The sequence below is a fragment of the Saimiri boliviensis genome, chromosome 13 (assembly GCF_048565385.1).
Source record: "Saimiri boliviensis isolate mSaiBol1 chromosome 13, mSaiBol1.pri, whole genome shotgun sequence".
NCBI classification, from domain to species: domain Eukaryota; kingdom Metazoa; phylum Chordata; class Mammalia; order Primates; family Cebidae; genus Saimiri; species Saimiri boliviensis.
In genome coordinates this window covers 55,186,147-55,207,525 of record NC_133461.1, presented here as the reverse complement: position 1 = coordinate 55,207,525, position 21,379 = coordinate 55,186,147, and the positions used below count along the sequence as shown (strand labels likewise).

At 39.3% G+C, this 21,379-nt stretch overlaps 1 long non-coding RNA gene across 1 annotated transcript; it reads left to right on the top strand.

The window, feature by feature from the left end:
- The first annotated feature begins 1,104 nt into the window (after nt 1–1,104).
- Nucleotides 1,105–21,354, top strand: LOC141580813 (uncharacterized). Its single transcript, XR_012513152.1, has 5 exons — nt 1,105–12,651; nt 14,945–15,032; nt 20,153–20,272; nt 20,558–20,668; nt 21,210–21,354. It is a non-coding gene; the product is annotated as an uncharacterized LOC141580813 (long non-coding RNA).
- The last annotated feature ends 25 nt before the right edge of the window (nt 21,355–21,379 follow it).

Below are 21,379 nucleotides of genomic sequence, written 5' to 3'. Positions count from 1 at the left end.
AATGTTGTCTGCATTTGGCTTTTATCATTTCTCTCTATTAGATCCAGCTTTACATTTTTGTGTGTGACATGCTCTATGAACATTGCCTCATACCCTAAGCATAATTCCAAATGATCAACGTAGAGGCTGAGACTGCAAGACACTAAGTATCTGGATATTCCCAAACACTGTTTTTCAGCTGAAATTTTCATTTGTTGGGATAGCATTGTTGACTTTCCTTGACACTTTTGAACAACAGCCGTCAATGAAACGATCTCCAGATAATCCATAAAGATGTTGTTCAAACTCAGAGTCTGTTTACCAAGAATAATTTATTTGTATGGAAAAAAAGAAGTGTGGTAAAATGCTCTCTTTCCACGTTCCACGTCTGAAATCCCCGTGATGCTCATTTGTGGGCTGTGTCTGGCTCCAGAGGTGCACAACCAAGATACGCCCCAGTGCCTGGGCTGTAGACTGCTTGTAGTGGCTCCATGGCCTTTGGTTCAGTCCAGCTCATATGAGTCCTGCACCTGGGAAATGCTGGGCACAGCCGAAGGCTCTCATTGGCAGCACAAACCCAAACTGCAAATCTGCTGAATGAGACATTTATCAACAAAGAAAATGGCAATGGGACATTAGATAATCAACTCTCCCAGTTTACCTGGGACTGGAGTCTTTAAATGCTAAAGACTTTAAATGCTAAAACCAAAAGAGTCCTGGGCAGACCAGGATGGTTGGTCACCCTAATGGACTGCTGGGTCCTTTAGGATGTGACAAGCATCATGTGGAGTCCATTTGTGATGACCTGAAATGCCTTCCTTGCCTGCATCGTGTCTCCTGTTTTGTTTTTCTTTAATTACCTTTAGGGCCAGGCACAGTGGCTCATGCATATAATCCCAGCACATTGGGAGGCTTTTGTTGATGAATTGCCATTTTCTTTGTTGATGAATGTCTCATTCAGCAGATTTGCAGCTCGGGTTTGTGCTGCCAATGAGAGCCTTCAGCTGTGCCCAGCATTTCCCAGGTGCAGGCCTCATATGAGCTGGACTGAACCAAAGGCCATGGAGCCACTACAAGGAGTCTACAGTCCAGGCACTGGGGCGTATCTTGAGGCAGAAGGATCACTTGAGGCCAGGAGTTCAAGACCAGCCTGGGAAATGGAGCATTACTTTGTCTCACAAAGGAATTAAGCTATTTAATTTCCTTTATAGAAGATGTACACTACTTCTCTGGTTTTTGAAATTCTACTGGTTTTTCAAGATCTAGCTAAGATGTCACTTTCTTTGTGACATCTTCCTCGATTCAATTCTTCAATCCAAATAAACTAGTTCTCCACTGCTTGAACAGGTCCATGGTTCCTTCTCTGTACTTCTGAAATCCAAAAAGCTCTGAAAGTGGAAAGCATTTACATCACTTACCTGACCTCAAAGCTCTTTTTAATCTTTATTTATCTCCTGAAGTCTGAATATTTATATAAATTTGCTGCATAAATGTATTAATGACAAAGGGATGCCTGGTCTCTGATGTGGGTGTTAATAACCAGTACATGCAATATACCGTCTCCCTAGAAGCTGAAGACTTTGTAGATGCAAGTGCTCCCAAGGGTTTCAGATAAGGGATTGTGGATCTGTTCCTACCTCTACAAAGGCACTGTTTCATTCTGCCTGCTTGTAGTTAATCTGTATGTTTCTGAGCCTCAGCTTCCTCATCTCTAAAATTGGAGCAATGCTGTCTATCCTGACGTACAAACTGAAAAGTGTTGCAAACAAATAAAAGACATCATTGCCGTTACTCTGCCATCTTGCTTATCCTGGTGTGCTTTGCATTTTATGCTCTCTACAACTTTTAGTGAGTCTCTACAAAAAACCACCATTCACACTTCATGAATGTTTATTGGTGTTCAATAAACTGTGTGATCTGAGTGTGGAGCTAAAGTGCAGTTAAAATGACAAGTTCATGAATAATTTATTCATTGTCACATCCTGGCAGTCAAATGTAACATTTAGTTCATCTTTAGTGAATTTCCAGAAAGCAGCCAGAATGTGGCCATTAAGATATTGCCTCCACCCTGTTGATCACACGTAGAACACGGGTCATAATATATGGAGGTAGCAGCTCATGAGGTATCTTTGAGCATTAAAAGAAGAATTGATAAACCCTCTGGAGCACATAATGTACAGTATATCTGGGACTTTGAGAATATGCCCCAACAGAAGATGAGCTCTTCTGGCATTCAGCAATCAGAATTGAGGTGGATCATTCAGGGCAAAGCATTGTTCTCAAAATGGAAATTTGACCAGTATAGTCTTAAATCAAACAGTCAGTCTTCAATTCAAATCTAATCTGTAGCAACAAATTATGGGACACTGATTGGTTCAACACAAATGCCAAGGTGAAAGAAACTTGGAAGAACAGCTGCATATTTCCAAATATTGAGATGTCGGGAAGGCATACTTTTTAATCTGGAGCAGTCTAGAAGAACAACTGGTCATCTGCCACTCTTTTAAAGCCAGTTTTCTCAAATATGACTAGCGAATGTTAGTAGTGCTTTTCCAAATGTAAAGGTAGGGTATAGTAACTAGAGTTGAAAGGAACTTTGGAACCTCTTGACTCCTGTGGAAATTTTTCAGGCCAGTAGCCACATTCTTGAATGTGCTTGTGATGGGTAATCATTGACTCCAAGGCAATCTCTTTTTCTAGCAATTCTATTTGTTAGGAAATGATTTCTGATATTGACTCATAATCTTTCTCCTTATAACTCCCTCTCTGTGATTTCAGTTTTGCTTTCTCGAACCTCTGAGGACCAAAAGTTTCGTTTTGTTTTGTTTCCCATGATGACAGTATCTTTTAGTGTGTTTGGCTGCAATGAACCGAATATCTTACTACAGTGGTTAAACCAGTGGAAGCTTGTTTTTCCTCATAAAGCCAAATAACAGCAGACAGACAGTTCAGCTGGCACAGCACTCAAAGATATAGGTGCGTTCACTCTTTCCGCATTGACATTCTTAGTGTAATGGCTTTGGTGCTTATGTTTGGCACTTCTTAGTTATGAGTTGACTGCTGCATCCTTAGGTAGCAAGAAAGAGAAAGAACTTACAAAAAAAGGGCACATCAGCCAACTCTTCTTCTTATAAAGTAAGCAAAAATGTTTCCAAGGGCATAATTCAATTGACTTCTGTAGCCAGAATTGGGTGATATGGTCATCCTTAGATCAGTCGCAGGTAACGAGGAAGGTTACTATGGTTGGTTTAGACCCATCGTGATTCTATGCCTGGCAACTTGGGTAGGGTTTCTTCTTACTGAGATCCAGGGGTCTCTGGGGCCACCTAAACAAATCTGGTTAGCATGGAGAAAGTGAGTAAGATGGAAAGGCTGGATGGTGGTGAGCTATGGGAACAGAACCTGCTACATCCACACTTCAAACACTCAAACATTGCTCTCAAATCTCCTTGATTTTTCTCTCGTTAATGCTACAATGCATTCAGTTTCTTTACTTCATTCTCCTTCTACTTATTTTAGTTGGCTTCCTGTGTATGGCTCTAGCATGTGCCTGGAACTCAGCCCTGTCTTTCCAATGTGCTTAGTGCTGGTCTGCAGCCAGTAGGACTATTCTTTTATGGTCAGACTCTGCATTTTTCATCCACGTTGTTGGTTTTTGTGGCAATCAGATTGTGGGCTCACCCTTGCAGAGTTTGTGACCAGTTCTTCAGTTTCACAGGCACTGCCCATAGGTCATGTCTCCTATCCAGTATTTATGTGAGTGATTTTTTAAAAAAACCTAAATGAGGCCTGCAATGTTCTGATTTGGGGATACCAATGTTTTAAAATACAGTGAGGACTTATTTTGGTTAACCATAAACAGCTGTTCACTAATGAAATATGTTTAGAGGATTAAGACATGAATTTTATAAGAAGCCTTTTAAAAATTTCTGTGAAATCCATAGGTAGCATTGATGTATTTATTACTGCATACGGATTCAAAGAAAAACTGTCACCTCTTTATGTTACTTTTTGCCTCTCCTGAAACACTTTTTTCTGGTACATTATTGTGTGCTACCACTAGGCCACACCAAATCAATTTGATTTATGCGGTAACAGAGTATAAAATAGAAAGCAAGGTACAATGACTTTAGTATATTCAGTAATAAGTGTGTAATGGAGAGCTAATACTTTTGGAAATACACTCTTTCATAAAATTTTAGGAAATATGGAATTCTGGTTGTAGGGTGCTTTTTAGTCTAAAGCACTTTTATCCAATATAGGATTAGTATACCTTGAAAAGTTGAAGTGTTAACAGTTATACTGTGGTGATCACATTTGATTTTCCACATTTGGTTATCCAACATGTATCCAGCCATTTCTAGGGTTGTCATAAAGTATGGACTATGAATATAAAAGACTTAAATTCACTTTATATAGAGACAAATAGATATAAAGCTAGATATAGATGACATATATAAATATAGAAGGGGTGAGATATATTATGAAAATCTGTATCCAGAATAAGATACCTAATACCATGGTTGGAATGTCCCCTCCAAAAATCATGTTGAAATTCAATTGCCATTATAAGAGTATTAAGAGGTGAAGCCTTTAAGAGGGGATTAGGTCATGAGGGCTCTGCCCTCATAAATAGATAAATGCCATTATTGAGGCAGTGGGTTCCTGATAAAAAAGACGTATCCAGCCCAATTTCCTCTGTCTGTCTCATGTACTTGCTTGCCCTTCCACCATGATGTGACATGGCATGAAGGCCCTTGTCGGATGCCGACACCATTCCCTTGGACTTCCCAGCCCCCAGAACCATGAGCCAAATTTATTTTCTTTATAAATTACCTAGACTGTGATATTATGTTAAACAGTAGACAGTGAACTAAGATACCTAGTATCTGAGTTATAAATCACAGTTACACTTTGAAATGTGGCTTTAAAAGTAATGAGATTACTCATCAGCATAGTAAGCATGTGAGTTTTAAGGCCTGTCAAGATGTTCTGAATGTTAGAATTTCTTCACAATCTGTGAGATAACACTCATTGACTCTATAAGAAGCCATTGAGATGGTAATGATAGTATTTATCTCACAAAGCTTATCAATAGCTCTCTGAGCAACCTGAAAAGAACAAGGTTTGGCTTCCAAACCAGCACACAAAATTGAAAGGCTAATAAATTTGCAGACTTGTAAAAGTACACTGTTGTTCATGGAATGTGAACATGATGGCATTCTGTGAGTGAGTTATGCCAGTGCATCAAAATGAACATATAAAATAACAATTAAAGTAAAACAGAATTAAAAACAATATGTACACACTGCTTACAATAATGTAAAATACATGTAGGCATTAAAAATAGAATAGCTTACAGAGATGTAAGTAAGAACTTAAGGCTTTGCAAGTTCTTAATGTGTCTTTCAAAAGTAAGTTGATGGCTCACTTTGGCTATGGCTGAGTGAGGAGACTGGCAAATTCTGTTTTTATTTTTATATTTATTTTTTGAGACTGAGTCTTGCTCTCTCACCCAGGATTGTGTGCAATGGTGTGGTCTCAGCTCATTGCAACCTCCACCTCCCTGGTTCAAGTGGTTCTCCTGCCTCAGCCTCCTAAGCAGCTGGGATTACAGGAACCTGCCACCACGCCCAGCTAATTTTTGTATTTTTAGTAGAGATGGGGTTTCACCATGTTGGCCAGGCCAGTCTCGAACTCCTGACCTTGTGATCTACCTGCCTCAGCCTCCCCAAATAAATTTTGTTTTTTAAAAGTAACTATAAACATAGGCAAATGGAAAAACAAAAAACAAACAAACAGAAAACAACCTTTCAGCACCTGGAAATTGGCCAGAGGCACACAACAATCTGAGAAGCATTTATACTTGAAAAACTGCTGAACACTGGTTAAGAAACAGGAGAATCTGTAATCTTCTGGCCTGCAGATGCTCCTGTTCTTCTTCCACCTCACCACACTCCCCAAGTTCAGTTCACAATGAGGTTCTGCCTGGGATAGGTTTTGCCAGATGAGGACTGGCAGCTTCTTTATCATAGTCGAAGGAAGCCTACTTGGTTTGGATTTGAGGCAGTAGGCAATGTCCACACCCAGTGGCGTTGTTGGTGGAGTAAACATGCCAGTGGTTTGGGTTGGAGGTTGTAGTGGTGGTTGGGGCAATCTGGCTGAGGCTGCATGAATGCACAGCAAGACAGGAGAGTGCTCAAGCCAGCCATAGTCTTGGCCAGTGCTGAGGCTGCATGCATACACAGAGGAGATGGAAAAGGGCCCAGTGAAAAGTAACGGCTGGGAGGACTTATTTTTGAATTTTCTCCTTTACCCACACACAGATCCATGGACAAGGAATGGAAAAGTTATCGGCTCAAGGTGGTTGAGCACAGCCTCTCTCTAATCTTTACCTTACCATTGCGCTACGCAGACAGGGATGAATATCATAGGGAGCCAGGTTTAAAAACACCATCACCAAAAAGAATGTAAAGACAGCAATAGCTGAACACCTCAAAGGAAATAGATTGCACAGATTTAGTACATGTAAATTACCAAGCAAAGTAATAAACGAACAAACAAACAAACAAAAAACCCAGTCAATGTAACAATAACAACAACCACCAGCAGGGAAAATGCAAAATTCAAATTTGTTATGATGTATTATCTAAAATATTAAGGATTTTTGGTTAGGCACAGTGACTCATCCTGTAATCCCAGCACATTGAGAGGCTGAGGCAGGTGGATCGCTTGAGCTCAGGAATTTGAGACCAGCCTGGGCAACATGGTGAAACCTCATCTCTACAAAAAACACAAAAATTAGCCAGGTGTGGTGGCACATGCCTGTAGTCCTAGCTACTCAGGAGGTTGAGATGGGAGGATTGCTTGAGCCTGGGAGGCTGAGGCTACAGTGAATTGAGATTACACCACTGCACTCCAGCCTGGGCAACTGAGCCGGACCCTGTCTGTCTCACATACATAGTTTTCAATGAAAAATAAGAACTTCAAAGAAATGGAAAGGGTGTCCATGCTCGCGGTGTGGGGAGGGGGAGGGAAGCAGTCGTTGGAAACTGTTTCTTTGTATCAGATATTGGATTTAGAGGGCAAAGACTTCAAGACAGGTATTATAAATATGTTAAAAGAACTAAAGGATACTAAAGAATTAAAGAAAAGTAAGGCCAAAATGATTCAATAAAAACTTTCAATGAGACAGAAATTGTAAAAATGAATTAAATGGAAATTCAGAATTGAGAAGTACAATAACTGAAAGCAAAATTAACTAGAAGGGCTCAACAGCAGAATTGAGATGGCAGAAGAAAGAATTGGTGGGTTAAAAAACTGGGTAAAAAGCCGTATTTAACTATATTCTGTCTAAAAGAGACACACATTAGGTTCAAAGATACAAACAGTTTGAAAATAAGAGGACAAACATACATCATGAAAACAGTAACCATAAGAGTTTTCACCTTAAGAAATCCGAAAAGAGAGAGCAAACTCGTCTGATGCAAACATAAGAAAGGAAGTAAGAGACTAGAGCAGAAATCCATGAAACAGAAAAAGGAAAAACAATAGAGAACCAAAGTAACAAAACTGTTTCTTAAAAATTTTTTTAAAAGAAAAAGGAAAGGCTTTCAGCTGAACTGATCAAGAAAAAGAGAAAAAAACTAAAAGTTTCCAAAATCAGGAGTGAAAGAGGTGCCTTTCTACTGACCCGACAGAAGTTAAAGTTAAAAGAAAATATTAAGAACAACTTTATGTAAATAAATTTAACAACGTAGATGAAATGGATCCATCTCATCTCTGGAAGACCCAAACTACCAAAGCTCACTCAAGAAGAAATAGATAACCTCAGTAGTTCTTATCTATTAAAGAAATTGTAGTTAAAAACCTTCCAATAAAGAAAACCTTATGGTTTCACTTGTGATTATTTAAAAAAGAAATAATATTAGTTCTACATAATGTCTTCAGAAAAGTAAAAGAGAATGCTCATCTTATGAGGCGAGAATTAATCTAATATCAAAAACAATTATACAGCAGGAGAGACAGCTGCAGACCAATATCCCTCATAAACATAAATAAAAAATTCTCAAAATATTAGCAAATTAAATTTAGTAATATATATACAACATTTTGGCTAAGTAGGGTTTATTTCAGGAATGAAGGCTGATTCACATTTGAAAGTCAGTCAGCACAAAGACCATATGAACCTACTAAAGAAGAAAAAACATATAGTCATGTTAGTAGATGCAAAAAACATTTGACAAAGTTCAACATCTATTTGTATTTTACAATTTCAACAAGCTAGACATAGAGGAAATTTTTAAAAAATCTGATAAATGGCATTAACAAACACCCTGCAACTAACATACTTAATAGTGAAAGACAGAATGCTTTCCTCCTAAGATCAGGAATAAGGCAATATCATGCTAGCAGTCCTTGCCATAGTGAAGTAAGCAAAAATAAACACTTACATTGGAAAGAAAAAAAAAAACAAAACTGCCTCCATTCACAGATGGCATGATTATCTACATAGAAAATCCCAATGAATCTTTTAGAAAACTGGAATTAATGAGTTTAGCAATGTTGCAAGATACATGGCAAATATAAAAGCCTCATATATGTATGTACTAACAATAAACAATGGCAAATAGAAATTACAAAGAAAGGACCAATTATGATAGCTCCAAAAAGTCAAAAACTGAAATAGTTGTGAATCTAGCAAAGTACGTGCAGGTTGCAATGCTGAATGAAGATGACAAAATACTGGTGAAAAATGAAAAAATATACTCTGCTCATGGGTTGAAGGACCCAATGTTATTAACATGTGCATCCTCTCCATATTGACATAGATTCAATGTAATCCCAAGTAAAACAACAGGACTTTTATTGCTGATTCTAAAATTTTTATGGAAAGGCAGAGGAATTACAATAGCCAGAATGGTTTTGAAAAAGAACAAAGTTGAGGACTGACACTGCCTGAACTGAAGACTTACTGAAAGATTATAGGCATTAAGAGAGTGTGGTATGGGCAAAAGAATAAACACATAGATAAATGGAACAGAATAGAGAGTGCAGACATAGAGCCACAAAAATGTGATCAGTTGATTCTGACAAAGATGGAAAGCAATTTAATGGAGAAAGGATTGTCTTTTCAACGAACAGCATTGGAATAATGGGACATCCATTTACAAAATCAGAACCTAGTCTTAAACCTTATACTTTTTAAAAATTAAAAGGCATCAGAGAATTAACATTTAAAAAAATTCAAAAAAAAAAAGTTTTAAAAGAAAAAATGGAGGAAATCTTTGTGATCTTGAGTTTGGTGAAAGCTTTCTATCAGATATAATACTAAAACATGATCAATTAAAAATTGATAAATGAGATTCATAAAAATTTAGATTTATTGCTCTGAGTAAGTAACTGCTAAGAGAATAAAAAGACAAGCTATAAACTGATTGAAAATATTTGAAAATCACATATCTGATAAGAAACGTATGTCTAGAATATATAAAGAGCCCTCAAAACTCAATAAGAAAGAAACTCAATGTGCTGAGGAGGAGGAGGTAGCCTAGAAGCTTCCTTTTCTAGGTAAAGAGGGAAGCAGTGTGGATTCTTTAGTGTGTTCTGATAGCCATTGTCACTACACACTTTGAGTCTTTACATCTCCTCCTGTGGCATTTTAAAGCATTTTCATAGTAAGTAGTTTGACCTAATAAAACAGTTTCATAGCAAAAAAATTAAAAAATTAAAAAAATAAAATAAATAAATAGGCAAAAAAAATTACCACTTCACCAAACAAGACATATGCATGACAAATAAGTATGTGGAAGGAAGCTCAATGTTATTATTCATCAGGTAAATGCAAATTAAAACCATAGTAAATACCACTGCATACCTATTAGAGTGGTTAAAAAACAATCAAATAATCCTGGCAGTACCAAGTGCTGGTGAGCATTCAGCGTAATTGGAATTTTCAGATAGTACAGGTAAGACTGTCAAAGAATAGCCACCATTTTTGAAAAACAGGCAATTTCTTATAAAATTAAATACACTTTTACTATAAGACTCAGCAATTCTACTCTTAAATGTTTAATCTAGAGAAATGAAAACATGTTTGCACAAAAACCTGTACATGAATATTTATAGCAGTACTATCTGTAATCACCAAAAACTGAAAATAAGTTAAATGCCTTATAATAGGTAAATGGATAAACAAATTGTGATACATCCATACAGTGAACATACTTATTCAGCAATAAAAATAATAAACCATTAATACATGCAACAACATGAATGAATCTCAAATGCATTAAGCCAAGTTAAAGAAGCCAGACTCAAAAGGAAGATTCAACATGTATGACATTCTGGAAAGGTTAAACTATAGAAATGGAAAATGTATGTGAATTCTAAGTAAGATAATTCACGTCTCTGACTAGAATGGTCCTAACTTATCTCCACTATCCTGCCTTTACATGTATCTAGTTTGTAATTTTCCTGATGTTTTATGTTTTGATTTTTATTTATTTATCTTCTTTAGAGATGGGGTCTCACTATGTTGCGCAGGCTGATCTCAACTTCCAGCCTCAAGTGATCTTCCCAGGTCAGCCTCCCAGGTAGCTGGGATTACAAGTGAGCACCACTGGGCCCAGCCTGATTTATTTTTAAAAAGGTATTTTTTATTAATAGAATTAAATGAAGCCAAGTATTTGGTAAAACTGTTCCCTAGAATAACTTCTTCCAAGGCTCTATAGCAGTGACTGGAATTCTCACTTGAATGTGTTGGTAATTTTGAAAAAGGACCAGAAATAATCCCACTTTCTTCTCCTGGCTTTCTTTACCCATTCTTTCTAGATGGAATATATCCCTTTCAAGGATAGCATGCAGCGCATTCAGTGATAAAACAAAGTGCAGTGGGATGTGAGCAGCTCAGAACAGCTAACTCCTTCAGATCTAGGGAGGTATTTGATGCAACTGCCCGTGTGGTCACTTGGTGTGCCAGCTAATTGTGCCACAGCCTGTGCTGCAGTTTATGAGATCGGCAAGGCTGGTAGACCACTAGTCTGCACCATCCAATGGAAATAAAGCAGATTTTAGGTTACATGTGTGTAAAATATGTGAGGAAATAGGAGCTGAGCAGTCCTTCTGTAGGGCGTAGTCCAAATGCTCTTGTTAGAGTATTACTTAATTGTACGGTGGGCATCGCAAATATTGCTTTATTTGTATCTGTTAACATTTTTCTAAAATTTTATAATGAATGCTTTCAGCAGCAAGGAGATTAAAAATCAAGTGCATGATTAATAAAAAATTAAGTGCTGAGTTTCTATTTCTTAAGAAAGTTGATGATGAAAGGGTAAGTGACACAAACTATTGGTTGGCATTCAAAGTACTAGAGCGGTAACATTGCCAAAACCACTGAAGAAGTGTTAACATCTGCTTCCAAGTTAGTGGTTATGTTAAGTAGTGTAGTGGGTTGAATGGTAGTCCACCCAAAAGATATGTGTACTCAGAGCCTGTGAAAGTGACTTAATTAAAAAAAAGAGAGATATTTGCAGATGTAACTAAAGATCTCGAGATGAGATCCTTCTGGATGATCCAAGTGAGCCCTAAATCCTACGCCAAGTGTTATGATAAGATGGAGAAGAGGAGACACAGAGACCTGGAGGAGAAGGCCACATAAAGATGAGGGCGGAGATGGAGTGCTGTGGCCACAGGAAAGCTGACAGTCACCAGAAGCTGGAGGGAGCAAGGAACAACTGTCCACCAGAGCCTTCAGTGGTAGTGTGGCCCTGTGGACACCTTGATTTTGGACTTCCAGCCTCCAGAACTGTAAGAATAAATTCTGTTCTTGTGAGTCACCAAGTTTGTGGCAATTGGTTATGCAACCTGAGAAAACAAATAACAAGTAGTCTCAATGATTCAACACATGAACCTACAGCAGGAGGTTATGTATTATCCTGTGAAGCATAACTTCTCACTTTGACTATGTATCTGTTTTTCTAAATTCACTTACATCCTTTTCATTCTAAAATTTTTTTTGCATGTAAGAAAATGAAGCTGTACTCTTAATGAATTGCCTCCATTTGCAGGAAAAGAACTTTGCACACAGTTAAATGATGCCAGATTTTCATCACTGTCATCAGATGGCTTATAAAGAAAATTGGTTAATTTCAGTAATGTCTGGATTTGTTTTACCCAATTCATGGAATTAATCTAATTCATGGAAGCTCCCCATCACAGTGGGAACATCTGACATTATTTCAAATGCTACTGTAAAATAAGACAAGTCCAACATGGAAGAGAGATATGTATTTTTTTCAGAGCTGACACAAATATAAATATACACATTTTGTTGGTGGTGATGGAGGCAGGTGGGTGGGGAGGTTGCTGAGCAATGCGTTGATGTCCAACAGGTTTCGCAGCCACCTCCAAAGCAGTGCAATCTAGATGAAGGACAGAGAAGTTATGAAGGATGTGTTCACCCACGGGAAGTCTCCAGGCAATGGACGGGCACACTCAGGATGGTTTCTTTGCATGTAAGAAAATGAAGCCGTACTCTTAACGAATTGCCTCCATTTGCAGGAAAAGAACTTTGCTCACAGTTAAATGATGCCAGATTTTCAAAACTGTCATCAGGTGCCGTATAAACAAAATGTGTCGGGACAGATGGAGCATAGCGCAAAGCCAGCAATGGTAATTAAAACAACCTCTGCAGATTCCCCCTCTCTCCCTCCCTCCCTCCCTCCCTCCCTCCTCCATTCTTCCTTTCCTCCCTCCCTTCTTTCTTTCTTTCATTATTTTATTATGTGAATTTTCAAAATTATAAAAACTAGAGTAGTATAATAAATCCTGATGTCCCTGTCACATAACTTCAATATCAGTATTGATATCTTGCCAAATTAGTTTTATTTATCTCCTTCCAACCTTTTATTTTTGCTAAGGTAGTTTAAAATAAATCCCAGAACCATGTCACCTCACCCATAAATACTATATAATTATGAATTATTTCTTTCTGCTAGGGAAAATAATGCATATTTAACATAGAAAATTCAGATAAGCATAAAGGGGAAATTAAAGTTGCCCACACTCCTGCAGTCTACATCACTGTTAATTTTTGATGTTTTTTGCTCTAGACCTTTAAATTATGTGTATCTGTGAATATATATATTTAATATATCCTATCTGTCTATCCATATGTTAATCAGAGAGAAGACTCCTTTTTTTTTTTTTTTTTTTTTTTTTTGAGACGGAGTTTCACTCTGTCGCTCAGGCTGGAGTGCAGTGGTGCGATCTCGGCTCACTGCAACCTCCGCCTCCTGGGTTCAAAGGATTCTTTGCCTCAGCCTCCCGAGTAGCTGGGATTACAGGCACCCACCATCACTCCCGGCTAATTTTTGTATTTAGTAGAGAGGGGTTTCACCATGTTGGCCAGGCTGGTCTTGAACTCCTGACCTCATGATCCACCTGCCTTGACCTCCCAAAGTTCTGGGATTACAGGCGTGAGCCACCGTGCCCAGCCAAGAAGTCCTTCTGTAACAGAAAACCCAGTTCATACTTGCTTTAACAAGAAAGTGGATTTTTTTTTTTCCTTATATACTTAAAACATTCAGTGCCAGGGTAGGTCTCACGCCTGGCTCGATTAGACCTCCTGTTCTTCTTCATTGTTCTCTAGTGACTCTTGTATATTGATTGGCTTTTCTTGGGCTGGCTTCCCTTTTGGCAACAAGACCAGGAAGCAGGCTCTCACATTCATCTTCACAGGGAGGAAGAGCTCCACTTCTCATAGCTTTTGCACAAGAGTCCTGAGCTCTGCTTGGATTGGCCCACTTGTGAACCGATCACTGAAACAAGAGATCCAAGAACACCCTGTTTGAACAACCTGAATCCTTGGGAGGTAGGGGCGGGAGGATGCACCCAAACACCATGTCTTCACCCAGTGGTGGAGGTGTTAAGGGAAGAAACAGATGTTAAGGAGGAAGCCTTAATACGTATCGTCCCATGCCTTCTTACTTTCTCCATCTATGTATTTATCTGTTTATATTCTCCCTGTCTCTTTAAATATTGGAAATTTAGTTCACTTCCCTCTCCTTTTCACATTCAGGATAATCACACAATGCCCACTGCAAGCTATATGAATTCCTGGGGTTTGGGAGGAGAGGGGAAGATGGTCACTTTGGGCTCTCCCTTCCTGCTTCTGCTGGACCCTTGCTCTCTATGCTGTGACTCTCACTGACCCCAGTTGAGGAATTTGCCCCTTCCTTGCATATCCCAAGAGCAACAACTCATGTAAAATCTTTGTGTATCTGGTAGACTCCACTTAAGGTTTAGGGCATTTGGGGAGGGAGGGTTCTCAACGGAGGGTGATTTTGCCACCAGGGGACATTTGGTGACAACTAGAGAAGCTTTTGGTTGTGACAATATTTTTGGCTGTTGCAAGTGCTACTGTCATCTAAGTGAGCCGAGACCAGGGACACTGCAAGGCACAGGACGGCTCTCCCAGAACGACTTATCCTCTCTATGTGTCTTTGTTGATAAGCTCTGCTTTAAGATACCTAGAAGTGCTGGGGCCATACTTGGTGCTTGGCAAATCCCTCTGATTCCTTCCTGTGTTCCTTCTTCATTGCTTTTCCTCATCCATAATGCCTCTTTATGTCCAATATAGAGCATGCTAGCTATTCCCTGTGTTCTCATCCTCCAATAGACCTTGCTTTCAGGCTTGTACCGCCACCCCAAGATGTTTAATGAGGGGTCTTCCTAAACAAATGTAGTACAGTCTCTAAGAGAAATTTTATTGCCGTTTGTTTAGATAATAATCATTTCTAGCTTATTCTATTCCCACAACCTCCAAGTTATACTTGGGATAAAACCGTGGATAGTATTTCCCCACAAGCTTTTTGAAGTTAATACTGAGTTTCATGAATATTTTTTCATTGTTTGCCTAGTTCGATGCTATTTGCCAAATGTTTCTGGCTCCTCTCACTTCTAGGCATGTTGTAAGACTGCACTTCCTGACATGCTTGTGACCAATGGGGCCCTGAGCCTAGCTGAGAGTGGAAGGAACATGTAACTTCTAGGTGAGAGCTTTTAATTACTGATCTGACACCTTTCAGGGCTATTTCTTTATGATAAGGTGATTATCAACATTTGAGGCGGAACTCCTCAGTCAGCCTCGATATCTGAGAGACCATGGTGAGAAGAGGACCGTGTAGATATGATGCACATGTAACACGAGAAGTAGACTTTTGTTATTTACTTTATTTTATATATATATATATATATATATATATATATATATATATATATATAAAATTATTTTTTTGAGACATGATCTTGCTGTGTTGCCCAGGCTGGAGTGCAATGATGTGATCACAACTCACTGCAGCCTTGACCTGCCGGGCTTTAGCCATCCTTCCACCTCAGCCTCTTAGTAGCCAAGACTATAGGTGTGTGCCACCACACCTGGCTAATTTTGTTTATTTTTTGTAGAAAAGAGGTCTCATTATGCTGCCCAGGCAGGTCTTGAACTCCTGAGCTCAAAAGATCTCCCTCTTCAGCCTCCCAAAGAACTAGGATTACAGGCATGAGCACTGCGCCCAGCGCCAACTTTTGTTACTTTAAATCATTGGAATCTTGGGGTTGTTTGTTACTGCATAGCCTAGTCTATCCTGATGGGTACATCTGATATGTCTTCATCACGTAGTTCAGAGGCTTCCTCCTCATCATCGGATGAGGGTGATTGCATCCATGATCAAGGGGGTTTATTTTAATTGGTCTACTTCAATAATTGCTGTCTGCTGTTCTTTCCAGTGAGTGGTTTAGGGGTGGGCACATGGCTCATTTGGAAGATAATGAGAGGCGTGCTGGGGCTTCTGAGAAAAGCTTCCCTGATCCTAGGCAAGAGACCCGAAGAAATAGTCCTTGAGGCCTCTGGACATCGCATTTGTTGGATGTGGTGCCTGGAGCTCTGTAGCCATCCTGAAACTGAGAAAGAGATCTGCGTGAGGACAAATGTGACCCATGAGGGTGGTGGAGCAAGAGTGATGGAAAGAACCTGGCCCTCGATGACATTATTGAGACTTGGGATCAACCAACCCTGAAACTTCTACCTCTGGACTTCCTGATATGTGCAATAATAAAAGTTCTTATTTTAAAGTCAATTCAGTCAGGGTTTTATGTTACTTGAAACTGAAAACATTCTAAGTGATACATCAACTTGACTTCTGTAATGTTATTGTAATTGTAGAGCATGTCTAGACTGTAATATATTTAATTAATCTCCTGTGACTTAACATTTAGGTAGTCTTCTATTTTTAGCCACTATAATATGAAGAGGGTCCCTTTCTGACAATAATGCCAAAAAAACATTGTAAGCGTTTTTTGGCTTCCTAAGGACAAGAGGTCTGTCTTCCTCTGAACCAAATCTTCATTCATCCCTTCATTCATTCATCCAGCCATTTATATTTGTTGAGTCCCTTCCACACTAGAGGCTCAGAATAGAATGATAACACTGACAAGGTGTGGGAGTGGTGGCTCAAGCCTATAATCCCAGCATTTTGGGAGGCCGAGGTGGGCAGATAGAGTCCTGGCACTTGAGGCTAGGAGTTCAAGACCAGCCTGGTCAACATGGTGAAACCCCACTTCTACTAAAAACACAAAAAATTAGCTGGGCGTGGTGGCTTTCACCTATAATCCCAGCTATTAGGGAGGGAGGCTGAAGCAGGAGAATCACTTGAACCCAGGAGGTGGAGGTTGCAATGAGCCGAGATCACTCCACTGCACTCCAGCCTGGGCAACAGAGCAGGACTCCGTCTCAAAAAAAAAAAAAAAAAAAAAAAAAAAGAAAGAAAAAGAAAAGAAAAACTGACAAGAAAACTGACAAGTTTGTGATTCTCATGCAGCTCCTAAGAGCTTGTGTTCTTTAGATTTGGCAAAGCCAACACGTGGTCCTTTAGTTATATATATGTGAAGCTAATTTCCACCCATGGGTTCTTAGAAGAAAAAATGAAACATTGGATATATTGTATTGAAAGATTAAGTGTTTTGATCAATATGTAAAGTAAATATGTAGTTTATCATACAGAGTTATGGCTCTAGACTTTGTAACTTCTTAGGGAAATGCACAATTTTCCATGTATGAATTTAAACCACTTATCCCTTTAAATTATTATTTATTTGAGGTTATGTGTTTTCTTTGCATATCATTTAGGAAAAGTTGGGGACAAGACTGATAGGAGCAGTACATTTTGCCAGAGTTTATGGATATATATAGAGAATACTGTAAAAATAAGAATTGATTTTTGAAAGGATTGATTTTTGTTTGTTTTTGAGATGGAGTTTCACTCTTGTTGCCCAGGCTAGAGTACAATGGCATGATCTCAGCTCACTGCAACCTCCGCTTTCCAGGTTCAAGCAATTCTCCTGCCTCAGCCTCCCAAGTAACTGAGACTTCAGGCATGCACCACCACACCCAGCTAATTTTTGTATTTTTAGTAGCGACAGGGTTTTTCCGTGTTGATCAGGCTGGTCTTGAACTCCTGACCTCAGGTGATCCACCTGCCTTGGCCTCCCAAAGTGCTGGGATTACTGGTGTGAGCCACCATACCTGGCCATATATATATATATATATATATATATATATATATATATATATACATCTAAAGATAGCTCCACAAGAAGAAATTGTTGGTGCAGTGGCAGCAGTGGTGGTGGCAGGGGCATAGCATAGCTCATGGAGCAGGAAGGCTGGGGATGCTGTATAGTTCTGCTTGTTAGCTGTGTAATATTGAACAATTCACTGCACTACTGAGTCCTAATATCTTCATTAACCAAAAGTAGAGATAAAATGAAATTCTTTACCTCATTGAATTATTTTGAAAAATTGCATCCTAACTTTTGTAAAAAAGTATAATTGGCCGGGCATGGTGGCTCATGCCTGTAATCAGGTGGCTCACACCTGTAATCCCAGCACTTTGGGAAGCTGAGGTGGGTGGATCAGTTGAGGTCAGGAGTTTGAGACCAGCCTGGCCAACATAGTGGAACCCCATCTCTACTAAAAATACAAAAAATTAGCTGGGTGTGGTGATGGGCACCTGTAATCCCAGCTACTTGGGAGGCTGAGGCAGGAGAATAGCTTGAACCCAGGCAGTGGAGGCTGCAGTGAGCAGAGATTGCACCACTGCACTCCAGCCTGGGCAACAAGAACAAAAATCCATCTCAAAATAAAAAAATAAATAAATTTAAGAAAAATCTTATAATTAACTGGGAACATACCAACTTTAGTTGTTTGTTTTTTGAGGTGAGTCAAAGGAAAAATACTTTGAAAATTAAGTTCTCAGGCCAGGCTTGGTGGCTCACGCCTGTAATCCTATCACTTTGGGAGGCTGAGGTGGGCAGATAACCTGAGGTCAGGAGTTCGAGACCAGCATGGCCAACATGGTAAAACACCATCGCTACTGAAAAAAAAAAAAAAAAAAAACATAAAATAAAAAAAGTAAAAGCTCGATGTGGGGATGTGGTGGTGGGAACCTGTAATCCCAACCACTTGGGAGGCTGAGGCAGGAGAATCACTTGAACCTGGGAGGTGGAGGTTGCAGTGAGCTGAGATCACACCACTGCACTTCAGCCTGGGCAACAGAGCAAGCTCCATTTCAAACAAACAAAAAGAAAATTGAGTTCTCAGATATTTACTGTAAAAAACAACATGCTTCTATTTTTTATTACACAATAATACATGATTATTGTTGGAGAATGAAAACAACAAACGCACCCTCCTCCAATGTCAAAGTGTCTGCTCAGAGTGTCTCCCTGACGTTGTCTCGCCCTTTGCCTCAAGTCAATGGGAGGCAGTGACACCATACATTCTTTCTTTATTTGGAGTAAAATCTATCAGCATTATCCTCTAATGCTGATTAATTCTTCGTGATTCTTAGGAAATCCATCTCCACTCAGGTTTTATAAATCGTCACCCTTATTTTACTCCAGCAACTTGAAGATTTATTTTACAAACATTTAAATTATTAGTCCATCTGGAATTAATTTTGATATGGATGGGAAAGATGTGTCATTATATTATAAAATGGATATCTTTGTAAATGGTACTTACTGCTCTTTATTGAATAACCCAGACTTTCATCACTAATTTGAGTTGAAAACTTTTCCATATACTAAACTACTACATGTATTTGTGAACATTTTTGGGCGTGATATATACTGTGCACTGAAAGTTCTGTTCATTGCTCAGTCGATACCACATGTTTTAATTAACATTGTAGGAGGTTTTAATGTCTAATAAGAGAGACCCTCAACCTTTCTTTCCATAGACCATTTGGCTTTCTAGCTTGTTTATTGTTTCTGAAGATATTTCAAATCCTTTTATTTTCATGTTCCAGATACCCATGAAGATGCAAAAAAAATCTTCACACTCTCAGCAATTTAACAATCTAAGGTGACACGCAATACAATTCCAGACTCATGAAGTGAGTTGGATTTAGAAAAACTCCTAAGGTTTCTACCTGAGGAGTTTCCTGCCTCTCATTATACCCTGAATACACATTGCAATATTCTATTTTTGCAATTAGTTCGCGTCTTGTTTTGTTTTGTTTCTAGAGACAGAATCTTACTCTGTCTTCCAGGCTAGAGTGTAATGGCATGATCATAGTTCACTGCAGCCTCAAACTCCTAGGCTCAAACAATCCTCCCACCTCAGCCTCCTGAGTAGCTGAGACTACAGGTGCACACAACACTCGACTATTTTTTTTTTTCTTTTTGGGTAGAGACGGGGTCTCGCTATGTTGTTCAAGTTGGTCTCAGTCTTCTGGCTTCAAGTGATCCTCCCTCCTTGGCCTCTCAAAGTGCTGAGATTACAAACATGAGCCACTGCACCCGGCACTGCATTTTTGTCTTTTAAAATGTGCGGTTCCCATCAGAATGTGAGCTCATTTAAGGGCAGGGACTATATCTTAGGTATCTTTTGTGCCTGTGCACAGTGAACAAGACATAGTAAATACTCAAAAAACATGTAATGAATTAATTAATGGTACCCCAAACTCTTGTGTGATGGAATCCCCTGGCTGTGTCTTCCCTGTGTTTCTGCTGGAGTACCCGATACTGGGATATGGCAGTTTGCCCAGTCACCTCATTGCTCCTCCATGTTGCCTGGTGAGTTTCATTATTTATACAGCCCTTTGCCTTTCAGGCTTTACAGACCCTTGCTAATGGATTCTTCGATGGCTTCATCCTTCGAATTTCTTCCTTGTGACATTTTGGCATGTTGGGATTATCTGTATCCCTGAAATAATGTATCTCTTGGCCAATGGTGAGCACTCCATGATCTCATCTCTATCCTTTCCTGGATTCTAAATTCCCTAAAGGCCTGGTAGGTAGGGAGGTGATGAGCAGATAAAGCTGAGCCCAGTCAGTTCTATCCTGGGCCTTGAAAGATCCAGTCTTTTTCTTCTAGTTTAAAAAACAACAACAACAACAAAAACTAACCAAACAAACAAAAAAAAACTTCGCTTCCCTCTTCCTTAGTACATAATGGGCACTTGAGAAATGTCGGTTTCCTTCAACTCAACACCCTCTATTCTGCTTCCCTCTCCAGATGGCAGGGTATGAACAGCAAGGTCTCATGTCATCTGTTCCCATTTTCAAAAGAAAACTTGGGGCTGCCTTGAGGACACGATGAATTAAACTACATTGGTGCTCAGACCAGGTGTGGATTGACCAACTGGAATGACTTTATCTAGGCCAGTGCACTTGACCTTATTTTTCTTAAAGGGAGGAGGAGTGGGACCCTTATTATGACTTTGAAATCTGCATACTTGGGTGCAAATCAGGAAGTCTGTTCAAAATGCCCATGGGTGAGGAGGCCAGGAATAATACATTATTCTTTTGAAGTTGGTTGCCCTAGGGTTTACTTTAAATGTCATTGGCAGCTTTCCTCTTAATGCTTTCTGGGTACCCTACACATGTAAAATGAAAAACCAAAGGTTTTTGCTTGAACCACAGGATTAACTGGTCAAACTGGTCACGGAAGGCCATCTGATTACAGTCAGCCACAGCTATACGTTTTTTTTTCCAGTGAAAAATTAAACCTCATGTTCATACTGACTTGCCATTTGTGGTCCATTGAAACTCTGGGATTGCTACCTTTTTAAGGAGGGAAAGACAATCAAATGGTGTGATTAAGTTCTCTCTGTTTCTCTCTCTCTCTCTCTCTCTCTCTCTTTTCCCTCCCCACGATGTCCTCTCAGTTTTTCCATAGCAATTTTATTTGACTTAAAGTGCAACTCAAGAGTTTCTAAAAGTCACTAGCATGAAGTCAACACAGAGGCTGGGGAGAGTTCTATGGGCTTCTTGTGCTTATGCTGATGACGCCACTGTCAAGACGCAGTCTTCTGGGAGATCTCTGCTCATTCCCATT